The following is a 20,847-nucleotide window of genomic DNA, read 5'->3' as shown; positions in this document are numbered from 1 at the left end:
CTGGGCAGAATAAGGAAATTACAGGCACTAGCTAAGCAATTTCCTGTTTAAATGAGGCACAACTCTGATTTAGATTGAGACTCCAGAAATATATGTTAAAATAAAGACTCAACACTAGTAAGAGAAATCTTGTTCACTGTTTTTCCCCCATTAAGCCTCCCTCTAATACATACGTCAGCATCACAGAATGATTTATCTAGGCCAGCTTTCCCAAAAGACACCTCTTTTGATTTCTTATACCCAGTTGGTATTCACTAGTGAAATAACAAAATTTCCACTCAATACCTATGTCAGGTGTCAATAAAAAAATATTAAAACTGATGCCAGCAAGGATGCTTTCCTATGTAGCAAAAAAAATTTTGTTACTAAAGCTCTAAAGTGATTATTTGAAGGATGTCAATTCTTACATATTTAAAAGCTGTTTTAAAATACCGGATTAGACCTTACTCCCTAGATATAAGAAAAACACTTCTGAAGTATGCTACTATCTCAAAAATTTTCAACATCCTAATGTTCTCAGGGCATAGTCATCTTACTTCACATAATGTAGTAATAACAATAATAACAATAAGAAGAAGGAGGCAGAGGAGGAGAAGAAGAAGAAGACTATAAAATAAACTCATAAGTGTTACTTAATAATTATGATCCAGTGCTCCAAAGTGTGGGTTGACTAACTAAACTAGCAGCCCAAAAAGTTAATACAATATACCTTGAAAAACATCTAAGTATCTTTGCTACATTTTCTACTCCGTAGGGTAGCATCCATCCACCTTGACTTTTATTGATAAGGCAGTGTGTCATAATGGAAAAAACATAAGCTTAGGAGTTGCACAGACCTGGTTTTTAATACCAGTTGTGGAACTAACTGTCTAAATCTGGACAAGTTACTTAAGATGTTAAGAGTTATACTGCTAATTACTAGCTGCATTTGGTTATTTAGATTTATTAAAAATAAATAAAATTCAAAAATTTAGTTCTTTACTCACATTAGCCCCATTTCAAGTGCTCAACAGCATACTGTAGAGCACAGATATATAATAATTCCATCATGAGGGAAGTTCTACTGGACAGGGTTATCTTAGAGTCTCAAGTTACATATCTGAAAAAAAAAGGTGATGACCATAATAACAATAAAAATATTATTGCCTCTGAACAAAAAAGGCCAAGATTTTGATCAAAAGAAAACAGGCATGCTCAATATCACCTAATTATCAGAGAAATGCAAATCAAAACAACAAAGAGGTATCACCTCACACCAGTCAGAATGGCCATCATTCAAAAGTCCACAAATGACAAATGCTGGAGAGGCTGTGGAGAAAAGGGAACCCTCCTACACTGCTGGTGGGAATGCAGTTTGGTGCAGCCACTGTGGAAAACAGTATGGAGATTCCTTAAAAGACTAGGAATAGACTTAACCATATACCCAGGAATCTCGCTCCTGGGCATATATCCAGAAGGAAGTCTACTTCAAAAAGACACCTGCACCCCATTGTTCATAGCAGCACTATTTACAATAGCTAAGACATGGAAACAGCCTAAATGTCCATCAACAGATGACTGGATAAAGAAGAGGTAGTATATTTATACAATGGAATAGTATTCAGCCATAAAAACTGACAACCTAATGCCATTTGCAGCAACATGGATGCTCCTGGAGAATGTCATTCTAAGTGAAGTAAGCCAGAAAGAGAAAGAAGAATACCATATGAGATCGCTCACATGTGGAATCTAAAAAAAAAAAAAAAAAAAAAGAACATAAATACAAAACAGAAACCAACTCATAGACATAGAATACAAACTTGTGGTTGCCAAGGGGGCGGGGGGTGGGAAGGGACAGACTGGGATTTCAAAATTTGTAGATGCTGACAGGCATATGCAGAATAGATAAACAAGATTATACTGTATAGCACAGGGAAGTGTGTACAAGATCTTGTGGTAGCTCATAGTGAAAAAAATGTGACAATGAATATATGTATGTTCATGTATAACTGAAAAATTGTGCTCTACACTGGAATTTGACACAACATTGTAAAATGACTATAACTCAATAAAAAAATGTTTAAAAAAAAGAAAACAGGCAGACTGGCACACTCAGGCCTTTTCCAAACACAGGTTTTACTAATGAAAAAGGCATCACTATCCAGAGAGGCAGGTGATTGTACATCACACTGAAAAACTTAGAATGTGGATTGGCAAACTACAGCTCTGGGCTAAATCTGGCCTGGACTCTGAGCTAAAAATGCTTTTTTTTAAAAAAAATAAAATAAAAATTTGTAAAAACAAAAATAAACAAAAACCAAAGAATAGGTGACCTTATGTGTCCTACAAGTCTAACATATTTACCATCTGTCCCTTTCCAGAAAAAGAAATGCCAACACCTGATTCAGAAAATCAAATAAGATATTTATAAAGCATCAGAGCTTGGGGGTATTATAAACATTTATAGGTTCATAAGGTTGCTAGTTAAATAATATCAAAAGTGGTCAGAGGCAATCCTAGTTTTCACAAGGTAAGACTTTAAGTTAAAAATAAATGACTTGTAACTTCAAAATAAATGACTTGTCAATTCAGAATGATAAATGTCTTGTTTAAAATCAATGAGAGATAAAAACAGCTTCCTCCTAAAGATAGCAAACAGGTCCTAGAACATAATTCTATCATACAGAGATTTACAAATACCAAGACTGAAGATGAGCATCAGCTAACTCCCCCATGAGACTCAATCCTTCCAAGTGCTTCTGTAATCAAAATATAGTTGATTTTCATCATTTGCAGTAGTTATTTTCCATAAAGTCACCATGAACACTGATTTAGCCAATACTGAACCACTGTTTCTAAGGAAAATATAGGGTTAATTTCTTGTGACAATCTGGTTACATTTTCATCAACTGATCAATACATAACCTTGTTTCATATGTGTTTCTGTTTAAAGACACCTTATTTACCATGTATTGTTGATTCATTAACATTGAACTCGTGGCCAACAGCACTATAACTCATGTCCAAATGAAGTTTATTAAACATACATATTTTCTCCCTAAGGCATAGCACAGATTTCTTGTACTTAAGAACACTAGATAGCACTTACGCACTATGCATGGAGCCATTTTATATAGCAGCATCACCAAAAAAATAAAAATGAAAACAGCACAAATTAGACCACAAAAGGGACACGTTCATAATATGAGAGCTGGAAAAAACAAGGCAGAGCATTAACTGCTCCAAATTCACATGAAAACATAAATATATCTGTCTTCTCTTCCTTATAACAGAAATGAAATTTAAAGTTCCCTTCTATAAGAATTTATGTTACCTATTTTATTATAAAGAGTATATATTTATTACATGCTAATTTAAAATCAGCCCTAATCATTATAATTCTGCTTTAGAGATGTATCATCATGTAGTAAAAGTTATCTTATTAAATTAAGAATCCTGTGATAAGTATAAAACAAAAATGGAAATTTTAAAAAGTGAGCCCTAAAAACTAAAAGGACAATGAAATAAACAAACAATGCAGAGGCAATGATCACACAGACAGGAACAATTCAAAGTGAATTTACAACCAAGTAATTGACCTTCCATCTTTAATGGGCTATACCCAAAGTACAAAGAGAACATCAAAAAACAAACCAATCATGATTTCCTGATTGACCCATTGGTTTTTTAATAACATATTGTTTAATCTCCATGCTTTCCTTTTTCTCTCCTTTGCTTCTCTGTTGTTGATTTCCAGTTTCATGGCATTGTGGTCAGTAAAGATGCTTGAGATAATTTCTATCTTCTTAAAATTGTTGAGGTTTCTTTTGTGCCCTAGTACATGATTGATCCTGGAAAATGTTCCATGTGCACTTGAAAAGAATGTATATCCTATTTTTTTGGGGTGTAATGCTCTGAAAATATCCACCAAATCTAGTTTTTCTATTGTATTATTTAATTTCTCTGTTGCCTTGTTTATTTTCTGTCTGGAAACCGACAAAGGCTTGATCTCCAGAATATATAAGCAGCTCATACGACTCAATAAGAAAAAAATAAACAACCCAATTCAAAAATAGGCAGAAGACCTAAACAAGCAATTCTCCAAGGAAGACATACAAATGATCAATAGGCACATGAAAAAATGCTCAATATCACTAATTATCAGAGAAATGCAAATCAAAACTACAATGAGGTATCACCTCACACCAGTCAGAATGGCCATCATTCAAAAGTCCACAAATGACAAATGCTGGAGAGGCTGTGGAGAAAGGGGAACCCTCCTACACTGCTGGTGGGAATGCAGTTTGGTGCAGCCACTGTGGAAAACAGTGTGGAGATTACACAAAAGACTAGGAATAGACTTACCGTATGACTCAGGAATCCCACTCCTGGGCTTGTAGCCAGAAGGAACCCTACTTCAGGATGACACCTGCACCCCAATGTTCATAGCAGCACTATTTACAATAGCCAAAACATGGAAACAGCCTAAATGTCCCTCAACAGGTGACTGGATAAAGGAGATGTGGTATATATATACAATGGAATACTACTCAGCCATAAAAACCGACAACATAATGCCATTTGCAGCAACATGGATGCTCCTGGAGAATGTCATTCTAAGTGAAGTAAGCCAGAAAGAGAAAGAAAAATACCATATGAGATCGCTCATATGTGGAATCTAAAAAACAAAAACAAACAAACAAACAAAAACAAAGCATAAATACAGGACAGAAATAGACTCATAGACAGAGAATACAGACTTGTGGTTGCCGGGGGGTGGAGGGTGAGAAGGGATAGACTGGGATTCAAAATTGTAGAATAGATAAACAAGATTATACTGTATAGCACAGGGAAATATACACAAAATGTTATGATAACTCACAAAGAAAAAAATGTGACAATGAGTGTGTGTATGTCCATGGATGACTGAAAAATTGTGCTGAACACTGGAATTTGACACAACATTGTAAAGTGATTATAAATCAATGAAAAATGTAAAAAAAAAAACCAAACCAATCAACCTTAAAACTTCTTAATAATCATATTGTTGGTTGCAGTTTTGGCATTTTGTTATGAAACTGTTATGTGTATATTATAGGATAAGATATTTAAATATGCTGACATTTTAAAGATTAGATTTTTTCAGTATAGGAGAAAGATAAAAGATTGATGAAGTTAAAGCAAGATTCTGTAGCTCTGAATTTGAATAAGAGGTCAGTTCATTATCTGATATTATGATATAGGAAATACAGAAGATAGAGAAATACATTAAAAACTATGGAAATTCAGTATGAAAATTCAAGAATTCAGAAACTCTATACAGCTAATGAAATGATCCGATTTCTTTAATGAATAATAGAGATGGAGGAAAACTTGAGAGACTTAAAATCAAGAAATTGGAATATATGGATACTATTAGAGTCAGAATCAAAAAAATGAACTTTAAAAAATTATGATACATTCACAGATATTTTAACATTGACTAGATATTAGATATTAAGGAATTACTATTAATTTTTAGGTGTGATAATATTTTTAAAGCATTCTAAAGTGCTATATATTGATACTTTTATAGACAAAATATGTCTGGGATTTGCTTCAAATAATCCAGGGGTGGGGTAGAGGTGGAACAAGATTGGCCAGGAATTGTTGAAGCTGGATGATAGGTTTATATTTTGTAATATTATATTTTATATACTATGTTTTACATATTATGCTACATTATATTATTATATTTCACATTGTTCTCTATAATTTTGTAAATGTTTGAAATTTTCTATAATAAAATTTTTTAAAAGATTCCTATGAAACTCTGGATACATATCATTATAATCTTTCAACAGTATTTACTAGCTAAAATGAGGACAGTTTAGTAGGAATAGCAATAAAAGGCTTCTAAGAACAGAAGCAAGCACTCTATTACCAACTTCATTATTCCAATGTTACTCTAAAGTACAAAAATGATGTAGTTTATTGTTTTTGTCTCTTGTTTACTCCTTACTATCTATCCTTTGATTCTGTAAACATTGTTAAGTGCCTACTGTACAATTACATTAGGTGCTGGGGTTAAAAAGACGATTAAGATATAATCCATGTCCTCAAAGAATCACAGTCTAGCAGAGGAGACAGATGTATAATACAAAAAGAGCCTAGAGTGATGAGTGTTACAATACAAGTAGGTGCTACAGGGCCATGAACATAGACCAGGCCCTTACCATCTGTTTGGTAAAGTAATGGGAAAAGGACAGATTCAAATTCTAGTTCTACTACTTACTACTGGTATGGCTTTGGGCAGGTGATGTGAATGGGTGTCAATTTTCACACATGTAATATTAGCTATTTCACAGTGACAAGCACAGAAAAAGGGCTCATGTAACTATTATTACATCATCATTACTGTCATCATCAACCTCCTAGTCAATGGCCACCACTCCATTCTCATCTAATTCCAACCAACTGTAATTTCCACTGTCAAACCAAAATAATTCTTTTGTCAGTCAGATTACTACTCTACTCAAGAAAATAAATTGGCCCTCCCTTTCCTAGCACACTGTTTAAAACCATTTTGTACTTTCTAGGTTCTCCATAATCTATCTACAATTTGTATAAGCACTCTCAACATTTATCCTGAGCTTCTTACTGCACTTGAAGCTAGCCACTGGTGTTAGTATTTTCTCCCAAAGTAGGCTGTTAACTCATTGGGAATAGGGGAACAATATATACTTGTTGACAAGATGAGTTCCCTGGCATTGATGAGAGCCTCTTCCAGACACGTAAATTTAAACATGAGACACATGGGCCTGGGAAGTTTACAGCTGTGTATCTTTCACCTCTGAAGCACCACCACTGCATTTTAAATGTCTGTCTAACAGTGACAGCAGATGCTGTGGCAGGCTAGAAGAGCTGCAATGCTGCAGGAAACTGAAGTAAAACGCTCCCTTTCATTCTTCCAGTCACCAGTCTGGCCTGCTTTATATCTTGGCCCCACAGTATTCCAAATCACAATATTTGACCTTTGACCAATATAATTCATAAAAATAAATATGATTTCTCCACATCACTCAAAGGAAAAGTAACCGTATTTTTGACACCTGGGGGTGGGTACAAGCCTTAGCAGATGCTGGCATATTGAAATAGAGCTATGTAACAACTACACCATGCAAACAGCCAGCTAGACCTTCAAATTGAGATCTGTAAGAAAATTCAATTGTGCTTACAATACTGCAAGTGTAAACTGCTTTGAAATATCTGGCTCAACAACATCTTACTCAGATAGGTAAAGTTGAGACTGATGATTCTATGGTAGCATTCTTGATTCCCACTTATAAAAACTTATCTCAATTTCCAGCCAATATATACATGCCCATCTGTCTACTACACTCTTCTAACTACATAATAGAAACAATAAGTTTAATTTAAAAATATTTGGCTGAAGAACTTGGTGGGTCTATTTCCAGCACCCAATGAGCTGTTACAAGTTGAGCTTAGTTATCAAAATTCAGTATAGCCATTAGCAGCTTAAAAGAACTTCATCTGCTGCAGTGTCGTTTGAGTTGTTCATTTGTGAAGATCTGAGAGGAAATCGTGATATAATGGAAAAAACACCAGGCTGTGAATTGGAACAGCTGTCTGGGCTCTGCTAATAATTCACTATGTCACCTTTTACAAGTAAATGCCCCCTCACTGTATGTCAGGCCGCCCATTTGTGAAAGGAAGCTGCACTGAAAGATGTCTAAAGTTCCTTCTAATTTTGACAATGCATGGTTTTAAAGTTCAGTGATAATTTCCAAGTGTATAATTTACTACAGAAAAGATATTGCCATTTTGCTTCTCTAAAAACCAGAAGGGAAGTCACCAAAAAATAATTTCCTCATATTAAAATAAAACTCTAGATTATATAGTCACATTGACATTGAACATCTTAAATGTGAAGACCCCGGAGGGGATTTCAAGAATTTAGAAATAACAGTCATTTAAAAACATACACAATTAAAAACTACATCCTATTTAAATAAATGAACTTGAATATGTCTTCCTAAAGGCCCCCCCCCACCTGTTTTTTAATGGAGATAGTGTAGGTGTGTGTGAAGGAGAGGAAGCAGTGGAAAGGATAGGAGAAATAGGTAATTATTACTAAACACAATAAATGGAATAAAAGTAAAATTATAACTTGAATAGCAATTTAAATTTCAAAGTGTTCAGATCTAGTAATACCACTGACTTGGCCATCAGAACAACTGTGTTTGGTCCCAGCTTTATTCCTGAACAACCAGGTAATCTCTAGTTAGTCATGTCATCTCTCTGGGCCAAAATTTCTTGATTTGTAAAATGAAAGACCTTGAGGAGGTAACTTGTTAGGGCTTTAGAACTGCACTATCCAATATGGTAGTCAATATCCACATGTGCTATTTAAATTTATATATCAATTAACTAAAATTAAAAAAAATGAAAATTCAGTTCCTTCATCCCCTTAGTCACATTTCAAGGCCTCAACAGATAGATACATGTGACTCTAGTGGCTACCATAGTGCACAGCACAGAAATAGAACATTTCCATCATCGAAGGAAGTTTTATTGGACAGCACTGCCTTAGAGCTCTAACCTTTAGGTTTTTTTTATGCTTCTATCAAAAACAAGAGATTAAGATTTTGATGAGATACATGTACTCCCATGTTTATTGTAGCATTATGGAAACAATCCAAAAGCTCATCAATGGGTGAACAGATAAAAAAGATGTGGTACATGTTCACAATGGAATATTATTCAGCCACAAAAATGATATCCTGCCATTTGCAACAACATGGATAGACTTTGAGCATCTTATACTAAGTGAGATAAGTCAGACAGAGAAAGACAAGTACTGTATGATATCACTTATATGTGGAATCTAAAAACGTCAAACCTGTAAAAAACAGAAAGTAAAATGGCAGTTACTAGGGGATGTGGGAAGGGGAATAAGATTGATCGTATCTAAGAGTACAAACTTGTAAGGAGTAGAGGGAGGGTACAGCTCAGTGGCAGAGTGTGTGCTTAGCATGCATGAGGTCCTGGGTTCAATCCCCAGAACTTTCATTAAAAATAAATAAATAAATAAACCTAATTACCTCCCCTCCACCAAAGCACTAAAAACTAAAAACCAAAAACCTAAAAAAAACAAAAATAAAAACAAAAACTTGTACTGAGTAGTAAATAAACCATTTAATGATTTAATGCACAGTATAATGAATACAGACAATAATACTGTACTATAATTATGTAATTGGATACATATTGCTATAACAGCAATCATATTATAATATATAAATGTATCAAAGTAATATGCTATACACCTTAAACTTACACAAGGTTACATGTCAAATTTACTCAATAAAAAAGAAAAGATTAAATCATTTACATGATTTTTGCTTTCAAATCTACCAGTTTTAACTCTATCCATCCATTTAGGGCATATATCCTGTCCTAAAAACAGCAGAAGAACTGGATACTGTTTATACCACTGCAGAGGAGTATAATGGCATCACATTTTCAAGAAAGTAAAAGGAAAATATGAAAATGAGAGATTTTTATCCTTTATAGGAATGGTTCTAAAAGATGGTCTAAATCTATAAATGTGTTCCAGGTTCCACTGTATACATTTTATTTCCATTTTCCCATTCTTTAAACAAAGATTAGTCAAACACTATGCCAGATACTAGGAATATAAACATAAGAAAAAGATATTCTCCCACCTCCCAAGCCCCATCTCTGAGTAAATTCATCACTTTTCTATCGTTGTCTGTGTTCACTACTCTCCTTCAGGAATTCTCTGATGCAGTTAAACTCAACTGGTTGCCTGTTTCCATGTCATTACCCACTATGAATACCCCCTTTACTAAATCTTGGCCATTCTTAAGAACTATTTAGATATGGCACACTTCATGTAGTCTTTCCTAACCTTTTAATTAGATTTGTTTTCTCACTCTATATATTGAACCCCACAGATTGCATTTTCCTTAAAGACAATGACTAAATCTTAGTAGTGTTGTAGCCACTTTGCCCCAGACTTGTATCAAGTACATGTTTTAGTATAAATTAATGATAGAAAATCATCAGGTTAGAGTAACCTATCGTTGGACAAATGTATGATCTAAAGTTTAAAATACGAAGTAATCCTATCCTCTTTATCCATTCTTTAGATTTTCATTTGGCCTACAAATCATTACCACTTTTCTGAAGTGTTAAAACTTAGAGCAGGGGTTAACAATCAGCATATTCAAGATAATCTCTCTGTTTATGTATTACATATTATTCCATAGCTTTAAACTTGGAATAAGCCAGATTTATGCCTCAAACAGGTCTCTCATCTGAAATTTGTTACTGTATGAAACACAAGGCTTATAAAATACAGTCTAATTTATTAATGATCAACAAAAATCTACAAATAAACCCATGATCTATTAGAGAACCATTTATTGGCTTATTTGATATGAAAACAGTCAAATCATGAATTTGCTTGTTTTGCCTTAGCCCTAAACTAACATTTTTGCCACAAACAAAATTAAAAAAAATACCATCTGGGAAAAATCCTGAAGCATGTTATCTGTACTATAAACTTAAGCCTGCTCTGTATGATAGTTATCCACTATCACCTAGTGTTTTTCGAAAATAGTACCTATAAGATATTTGAATAGCAGAGGTTTTTTTTATATATAAATAGAAGATTTGATTAGTAAAGTAAAAAGGTAGTAAAATATAGTACACCCCAGAGAATTGGGGCCAGGCCAACCCAAGAGAGGAAGAAAATGGCCTGAATAGCAGTTTTATTACTTCTAGACTAAAAACACTGTGGGGACATATGATGATCAAATGCAGTCCCAAAGTGAAATAAAGGGGGTGGTGGGGAGACACTCAGAAAGAAAAGATATTTTTTTCCTGATGACACCAAACTTGATTTTTAAAATTTAAAAATATACATGGTATTATGGATTGAATTTTTGTATCCCCCCAAATTCATATGTTGATGCCCTAACCCTTAATGTGATTGTATTAGGAGGTAGGGGGCTTTAGGATGTGATTAGAAGAAGTCACAGGGGTGGAGCCCCCATAATGAGATTAGTGTCCTTACATGAGAGCTCCCTCCCCCCTACAGTGTGCACAACGAAGACATCATGTGAGCATATAGCTCGATGGTGGCAGTCTGCAACTCATGAAGAGAGCCTTCAAGAACCAAATCTGCTGGCACCATGATCTTGGACTTCCCAGCTGCCAGAACTGTGAGAAATAAATGTCTGCTGTTTAAACCACCCAAACTATGGTATTTTGATAGCAGCTGGAGCTGACTAAGAAAAATAGTGTGACTCTAAAGTAAGGAGATTAATTTTCCTGTGGCCTTTGAAAATCTCTCTTTCATAAATCATGATTATTATTAGGTACAGTATGACCTTTGCTCCTAAAACTTTTCAGCATTTAGAGGAGTTTTAAAATCTGGGAAGGGGAAAAAGAGATAAGGCCTCATATTTTAGAATCTCTTGTGGCCAAAAAGCTGTCCTTCAACATCCAGTAACCAACAAAAAGGGAGAAGAACCAGAGAGCTGAGCATTACAGGCAAGGGATTCCAGTTGGTTAGTTGTGTTTATAAAAGGCTAGATTTATCATACAAAAGCTAAGAAGTGGAAGAAGTAACAAGAAATGTAAGAGACAAGAAAGAATAAAAGAAGAAATCAAAGATAGTAGCAGAGGCACACACTATAGCTGGGAAAGAAAGAGAATCAGCAATGAAATTAAAAGTGGGTGATGCAACAGCTCAACAATGTGGTAGTGGTACCTGTCTTATGTCTTAATATAATGTCCCTGAGCACATAAGGGATCCCTGAAGACATAATGTTCTGTGTTAAGGAGTACTTACTATGTGCCAGGTGCTTTACATATGTTGAATCTTTCAGTCTTCACAACAATCCAATATTGTGGGTTTAGGGTGGTTTTGGCTAAAGTTTTGGAATCCCTAACTCAAACTGGCTTCAACAATGACAAAACCCTATTCTCCCATGTAATAGGAAGTCTAGAAGTAGACAGAACTTTAGGATTGATGCAGTAACTTATCAAAACCCAGGTTCTTCCATCTCTCTGCTCTACTACCTATATGAAAAATGGCATTTTAAATGGTGCATAGGTTATGGCCTTTTTTTTGGAAATTAAATATCAAAGAGAAAGTAGTGACTTGTAGCACATCTGTAAAAGTGAAATAATATGAAGATGAATGTGCTGACAAAATAATACTCATTAATACATTAGTAACAGGAAAGAGGTAAATATTCTTTGAATGCCTACTATGCATCAGATTTTATGTTAACGGTGGAGAAAGCATACAGAGTATTTTGAATGCGGCAGACAAGTGAAAGGACACAAGAATCACCAGTGAACTTAGGCAGGCAGAAAAACACTTGGAAAAACACTGCCTTTATTTATTGAGCATGTGACATTGCCCACAAAGCTAAGAAGTTGCGTCTATTTTATTTCACATTTATGGGAAAAAAGAAAATGACACCAGAAGCGTTTCAAGATAGCATATTCTAAGGCTATTTCTGTGTTCATATCATAAACTATGTACATTTTCATCTTCATTAAGAATAACAGCTACAGCATATTACAGTTGGCAAAATTAAATAATGAACATACCTAATTAATGGTGAAGAATGGGTTAAACTCTCTGGCTTAAGATAGATGGGAAGTACATGCTACACTTGAGCTACAATCTTTATCAAAATTAAAGCTCTAGCACTTAAAACGACAATCTCAAATTAGCCAAAACAAATAACTGCCCACTTCAGCGTGGCTTGGATAGATATGGTTTTTACTGTATTATCAAATTACAGAATGTTGATGTTAAAGCATTTGAAGTGCCAAGTGTTTTAATTATGATGTTGCATGAAAGAACAAAATTATTTTGGAATTTATGAACACTCAATAATTGTGATGTAATTATTACTAAGTACCAATTGAAAAAATGTCAAAAGTTTATCTTCGATAAATAAAAATTTAAGTAGAAAATTAAAAACAAAATAGGGAATATAGCAGTTACACAAATAAACATTTAAAAATCCTCCAGCTATCACTTATATGTGGAATCTAAGAAAATGACACATATGAACTTATTTACAAAACAGAAACAGACTCACAGATGCAGGAAACAAACTAATGGTTACCAAAGAGGAAAAGGCGGGGTGGGAGGAGGGATAAATTAGGAATTTGGGATTAGCAGATACAAATTACTATATACAGAACAGATAGACAACAAGGTCCTATAGCACAGGGAACTATATTAAATAGCTTGTAATAACCTATAATGACAAAGAATATGAGAAAGAACCTCATAACTGAATCACTATGCCGAATACCAGAAACTAACACAACTTTGTAAATCAACTATACTTCAATAAAAAAGGAAATCCTCCAGAAATAACAAGACAGATAGGGATAATTCAACTTCAGTCAGTTTATGGTAATCAGGGTCAGACAAATACTTATTGTCAAAATCAGTAACTAAATTTTAAAAAACACGTACGTTGTAGGGATGTGGGAAAGGAATATTGAGAGCATTCTATTTACTTGAGAACAGTAACACTCCAGTAAGAGATGATGTTCAAAGGGTTGTCAATTCAGAATTCAGTTGTGACTGAAGTTCAAAATAGGATTAAATAAACTATACAGGAAACACAATTAATCTTTCTAAAATATTGCTTTATTTTCCCAGCTCAACAAATAAACCACCTTAGTCTATCCCTTTCTATCTAACTTCTGGGGTTAGCAGATATTCGGTCTTGTCCAAAATGTCCATAAGACATACGGTCCAGGCCAAAAGGTCTTTGATATTTGGTCCTGTCCAAAACCATTTGGCATGGATCAAATACGTGCATGGGCATTTTAGATAGGACCAAATTTCAAGGACCTTTTGGTGTTGTCCAAATGTCTTATAAACCAAATGTCTGATGGAACAAATGTCCTGTTAGGCCCTCTAGTTCTAGCTGAATTAATCTTCCTAGGCCCAAACATGGCAAGCACATTCCTCCCTCAGTGCCTTCACTCCCTTCATTTCCCCTGTTGGAATGTCTTCCCCTCTCCTACACCTAACAGTGCCTGGCACATAGCAGGACCTCAAAAAATATTTGTTGAATGAATACACTTACCTAAACCCCCTTCACTGAAGGTCTAGCTCAAGTCCTGTTAGCTCACTCATAGCCATCGCTCTGAATTCATTAAGCTCTTATTTGTGTGAAACACTAATCTGGCATTAAACAAACATGTTATATTATTAGTTACCTTTAAGAAATATGTAGCCTATTTTTTAATTAAAATGTAGGTTCATTGTAAGTAGTCTTATACTTCTGTATCCAAAGGAATTTGGAGGACTAAAGACCTCAAAAAAAGATAATAAAATAATTCACAGGTTTAAATAAGGGAGTGTATATAGGTAATCTAGCTAGTTTTTCTATGTAACATATATTGAATACCTATGTACCAAGTATTTGTGGAGGCAAATGATAAAGGTCCTAAAGCTAATCTGAAATTTTAAGATTAATGGTCTTAATTTTTCAAGAATCCAATGAAAGTTATGCACTATGGTCCCCCTAAATGTTGTCATTCTCAAAATTCTGCATATGCTTGCACACCCCACCATACTCTCTGAAGCATTTGAGGACCCAATTAATCTAACCCCACCACAACTAAAATTTATCACAAATACATCTTATTCTGATACATGTATACATGCCTTAGAGAACATATGTCTTCTTACTTCAAATTCTCATAGGAATGTTCTAAAAATCAAATACTATGATAGACGGTAAAATTTTTATAAACTCTCTTTTGCTAGATAAATGGAAGGTAGTGTTCTTATAACACATTCTTAAACTAAATTTCAACCTTCTAAAGACTGTAAGTGGACAACAAGCCTGATTCTTTCTTGCTAGAAACAACATTTTTCTTTGCACGTGCCATGACAAAATTTCTTGGTTAATTTAATGCGGTGATTATTATACTATATCAAATAAATACCTTAAAATATAATACTTTCTGCCTGATGCATTTTTAGCTAGAATAGTCAATAATACCTTGTTTAAGGCATCCCTTAGGGAAAAAAATTTTTTATACCATAATTGCTTAAATACAGTTTTTAAAAGGCCTCATTTTTTGGAGGTCAAAACATTCAGAAATGGAGGGAGTTGGAAAGGTATGAAAATTAAGTCTCCCTTTCAGTGTGGGACTGGTGCCTGAGGAGCTGTTCACAGGGAAAATCTCTTCACCACAGGGGCGTTTATGATTCTAGATCACTAGACTTGGGTGAGGAAGAGAGGAAGTTATAGTCTGCCATCCCTGGTAAAAGAAAAAGTAGCTTACTCATCTCCAGTTGCTCTCACTTTTTGCTCTTTCTTCTCATCTCTTTCTCCCACACTTTAATTTTTTTCAGCAACTATTTGTTCCAATTATTTTTCAATCATTATTTTACCTCCATTTCCTACTTTTCCTTCTTTCGCCCTTTCTTTTCCTTGGTAGATCTAAAGGGCTAATAGCTTGGCTTATCAGAAAGGGAGGGAAGACTGTAACTGACTGCATCAGTCCTGTTCTTTCTGGATGATTTCCTTTGTCCACAGACCTGAAGTGCAAACAGTCCTGAGGAAAACAAACAAGGGGCATAGCTATAAAACTCAGGAAGTTTACCCTCTTTTGAAATATCAGGTAGGAGATGGAACATAAATTGACAAGAAAGATCAAGCACTGCACCTGAATAAACTAATGATTATTGAACTCAACTTAAAATGGTAAAAGAGAGATTGGTTTCAAAATATAGGGCTGTGTTTCAGGCATATCACCTTCTTTGTACTAGCGTTTTGGTCTCAGAATGCAAAGGGACGACCTTAGGTATCTTCTGGTCTGACCATTCCTCTGATGATAGAATCCCTTCTATAACACACCACCAAGTGACATTACAGTCTATGTATGACCTCCTTCAGTAAGGGGAAACTCCACTAGTAGATCATTCCATCTTTTCACAGCTCTATGAGAAAGTTCTTCCACAGACTGAACTGAAACACATATCCATGTAATTTTCACTGGTCCTGGTTCCACTCCTTTGGGTTATGTAGCACAGGTCCAGCCACTCTTGCCAATAAAAGCATATTTTAATTTCCCATTAGACTTGTGGAATGCACCACTGGGTCCCCTGTACTACTTTCCAAGGGTAGTAAAGTTCTGACAATGGCAACTGCCACTAAATTCATCTTCTGCTTTAACAGAAACTATCGTATCTTTTTTTCTGACGAAAATTGGAACAAGAAAAGGTGCTAATGCTTCATTTTGTAGCTATAGCCTAAGAGTTATTTTTTGACAGCAACATAAGTCTTACACAAGGATGCCTTCTTTTAAAGTAATCACCAGTGAGTCACTAACAGAGGATCCGTATACATCATAGTGCTTATTTTCTTCAGAAAATAATGAGTGGATGAATCATCTCTAAGAGAATAAACTATCATTACATCTACCAAGAACAGCCGAGTCCATCAGCTATGGCATTATTTATTATACTGGTACCTGAAAAGTAGATACTTGGCTGAAATAGGAAATCTAAAAACTCTTCCTGTATTTTCTCCTAAGACTCTCGAAAAAGATAGCGGTACTGAAGAACAATAATCAAACTACAAAAATGTATCTGTACAATTCGGGCTTTCCATGTCAGCATCTCAAACAGTCTATTTCAAAGGACTGAAATACTGAGATCAAAAATAAAGAATGTGTGGAAGAGCTTTAGGGGTAAAACAGCCACAAACTATAAAGCCTCCAGCATCTCAGTCCTCAAAGGTTTGAGACTCTGGCATGCCTCAATTTACACTCTTAACAGTTAGGCTTTCACAGATGATCAATGAAAATGGTAATCTCATCCCCACTCTACTAGAACTTTACCTCCTTCAATCTGCATTATTCTTCAAGAAACTTCTTAAGTCATAATTCACAGGATAGGTTTTGAGTAAACAATCTCTGCAATAACCTCTGCATTCAAATTTCTAACTTAGTGGCTTTGAATGACAGAGAGAGAAAGGAGAACATTTTACACATAAAGGGCATGGCAATCAAATAAACACATTACACTTTATACTTTTAAAGATGACTTCTGTCATTGAAAACATCATGAATAACCATCAAGGGTCTGAAAGAAATCAAAATAAGTCTAAGAAGAAATAAGGCTGTAAATATGTATTCATTTTAATAAAAATTTGATAAGATAACACATCAAATTCCTATTCTACTTGCTTGAGACTTCTGATGTTCACTGTCACAAGAAACAGCTTATCTGTCCACTGGCACGAAGGATGTGTGACTTAAATTGGGATCTGAAGATCAGAAGAAATACAGCATTGTACTAGGTGCTGGGAATATAAAGAGTCTTTTGAATACTAATAAAAACAACAGCAGATAGAAAATACTGGACATTTGTTATAGCCTAGGCATAGTATTATACACATCATATATTACCTATTTGCATTTCCTAGTATAAAACCCTATGAAATGAATACTATTTTTATCCTAATTGTTCAGACAAGAAAACTAAGGTTTAGACAGGTTAAGTGATTTGCCCAAAGTCATACAGCAGGTAGAGCAGGGAAACTCTCACATTAGTCCAAAGAGACTTGCATATCATTGTTCATAGCAGCCTTATTTGTAACAGAAAAAGGAGTGGAGGAAGTGACCACAACATCTATTAAGAGAACAGAGAAATGAGTATGGTATATTCATACAACAGAATACTACACACAGTGAAAATGAATAACTAAAGCTATACATATAAACATGAATAAATATCACAAACAGCGTTGTGATAAAAACAAGTTGTGGAAGAATATAAGCAGCATAAATACAATTTATAGAATGCTTAAAAACGTACAAAACAATAGTGTATAAAGTTTAGGAACGCAGATATAGTAGAAGTCTAAAAACACACATAGCAATATTAAATACAAAAACGAGGAGAGTGGTTATGGTGAGTTCAGGGAGCAAGGGGGATGAGATCAGAGCTGGAGGGATACACAGGAGGTTTCAACTGCATTTGCAGTGTTCATTAATACCTCTTTGCACATCTGTAATGTTTTACATTAAACTAAAAAAATCATAAATCACTTTGGATTTGTTTCAATGGCTTCTTGCTGCCTTCAAAATAAAATTCCAACTTATCCTAGCACTCAAACACTCCACCTTCTTCCTGTTTCTAATCCAATCTTATATTCTATAAGTAACCCCAAATTAACCTTTCTGATTTAGCCAGCCAAATTGCTTTAAGTTCCTGGAACATATGACAATGTTCAACACAAAGCCACGGCTGACAAGCTAACTGCTTCATTCTTGGTAATCTAAATACTATAATTCAAGGTCTGAGAGGCCTTAAACTATTATATATTGGTCACTTATTGAATTGCTAAGGATTTATTACATATATTATAGTTTATAATATTCAAATATATGCTATCTTATAATATTATCCATTGCATAGGGATATGTCCTTTTTTGTCAACAAAATTGTAAGTTCCTTTAGAGTAGAAATAATGTCATAGAATTTGTGTGCATTTGGACTGTACTTGGTGTGTAATCAATTCTATTAAGCTCTTGAACAGAACTTGAGGCATTTTATGTAGCTAGAATCCTGAGATAATTCGGGCTCTAATGCAATAAGGAATTCCTAAGTACAAATTAATAACAGAGATTCAGGACAAATCAAACACCCTATCTTGGAGTGGTATTAAAGCTACAGTCCTAAAAAAAAGTGATTATATGCATCGGTTTGAAGATAAGGAAGCTGAATTATGATTACCATGATATAAAATCCAGTATACAGTACAATTAAACATTTCCTTCACCAATATACAGTGTGGATTTTGGATTTGGGCGTTGTTTTTGTTTTTAAAGATGAGAAGCCCTCAGCTGTTCAAAAGAAAAGCAAGTAAGAAGTATAATTTAACAACTCTGAGTCACAGCTGCAATCACAAAGAATAGTCTCCTCCAGAAACATTATCTAGTTTGTGTACTTTCTGAGAAATATGCTGTAAGTCTCACCTCTGTTTCGTTTTAGGTAATGTGTCTTTCTTCTCTGGCTTTTTCCTATATTTTCTCTTATTTTACAGCAGTATGAAAATGATGTGTACAGGGGAGTGGGATGAGCTTATGTGTGTGTGTGTGTGTGTGTGTGTATGTGTAACTGATTTTACATGAGGTTCTCTCCGCAACTTGGATCTGTGATTTGATGTATGTCATTATTTTTGGAAAATTCTCAGCCATTATTTATTCAAATATTTCTTCTGACCTGCAGAAATATTATCAATAAATATGAATAAAGGTTCAAACTTCAGGTCACTAGCAAAAGTCAGTTTTAAAGTACATTTTTTCCAATGAAGTTCTGAAAAAATGCATGAATATAGATCATGTTAACATTACCCTCTTTAGCAATTAATATATTCTAAAATCTATAATTATGATAAATTTCCCTCTACATATATTTAAATACTTAAACATAAAAATTTTAATCTTATATTTGTGTATATGGGTGTCACAGAACGCACTCATTCATTCATTCAACAACCATTCAAGTGTCTACTGTATACTATATCTCAGGAGCCTGAGAGACTTAAATACAAATATGAATACAACATGGTCCTCGTTTCTAAGGAAACTCTCAGTTTAACGAGGGAGAAAAACATAAATAAATGGAATATATAGTTATAAGCAGTATAACAGAGGTGTGTACAATGGGGACACAGAGAGGAATTGATCTATTCTATTTAGGGGGCAAAGATAAGGAACACATCCTCATTTTAAGGTATTTCAAATTTTTTTTACCTACAAGGATATAAACTGTCCAGTCTATAAAGGTCTGGGATGATTTAAAATTTAACCACGTACTATTCTGGACTATTAATTAATATTTCTCCAACCAGGATACTTTGTTCCTAAGGGCAATAAGTCTAAAAGTTATTCAAAGTGTCAACTCAGTCAAAAAACACTTCCTAAACAAACACTACGCCCCAGGCAGGTGCCCTCTTAGACCATGATGGGTATAAATACGCAAAGACATTGTTCCTGCCCTCAAGTATTGTAAAATCTCTAGTGTGGGAGTCAGGCAAATATACCACCAGTACAGGATGATAATAGGATAAGATGGAGGACTTCTACTTCTGGAATGATAAAGTTAATATACTTTTCCCAATTCCTTCCACTGAGTAGTGCTCAAAACCCTGGATATTATAAAGAAAATAAGTGCATAAAGACTCTAAATGGTGGAGAGAAGATGGCAGATCAGTGAGGGATCTCAGAACCTGAGGAATGATATGGCAGTGAGATCTCTGGGTTTTCTGTGTCTCATATGTCTTAGACTGGGTGCTAGAGAAGCCAGAAACACAGAAATGGCAACCAGTGAACACAAAGACTCAAGAAAAGCCTTCTCTCTCTAGCCGAAAGACCAGGAAAGGGGCGGTCTAGCAAGGCACAAAGCTTTTAAACAACAGCCACTCTACTACAGCAGAACACCACAAACATACCTAAGGCCAAAAACCCACCCGCAAAAACAAAGGCTGAGGGAAGAGCCTAGACTTCCACTCTGACTAGGGAGAAATAAGTCATTCTAACACTGACCATCCCACAAAGGTGGTATTAAAAAAGGTGGAACTTTCATCCCTGCCAGGTGGTAATTAGTTCTGCCCCCCACCCACCCCCTAGATATTAGTGGAGACATGCAGGGAACCAGAATATTCAATATCACCTGTTGGTAATGAGGCAACCCCTCCTCTTTGGCACTAAGGTGGTACTGAGAAGGCCTAGTGAAGAGTCAGGATTTTCACTATCATTAAGTAGTAA

At 34.8% G+C, this 20,847-nt stretch overlaps 1 protein-coding gene across 4 annotated transcripts in view; it reads right to left on the bottom strand.

Annotated features, from left to right (window-relative positions):
* APOOL (apolipoprotein O like) overlaps window positions 1–20,847 on the bottom strand; it is a 64,246-nt gene that overhangs the window by 30,142 nt on the left and 13,257 nt on the right. Inside the window, exon 1 of one of the 4 annotated variants that reach the window (XM_074360035.1) lies at window positions 1,622–1,645. The exons of the other annotated variants lie outside the window; for them this stretch is intronic. The gene's annotated coding sequence lies outside the window, so the exon portion shown is untranslated. Of the gene's footprint in view, window positions 1–1,621; window positions 1,646–20,847 lie in introns of those variants that run through there. 4 annotated transcript variants of the gene reach the window in all.

This window comes from Camelus bactrianus, chromosome X (assembly GCF_048773025.1).
Source record: "Camelus bactrianus isolate YW-2024 breed Bactrian camel chromosome X, ASM4877302v1, whole genome shotgun sequence".
NCBI lineage: Eukaryota > Metazoa > Chordata > Mammalia > Artiodactyla > Camelidae > Camelus > Camelus bactrianus.
Note: the sequence above shows the minus strand (reverse complement) of the source record. Positions and strands in the feature narration are given on the sequence as shown.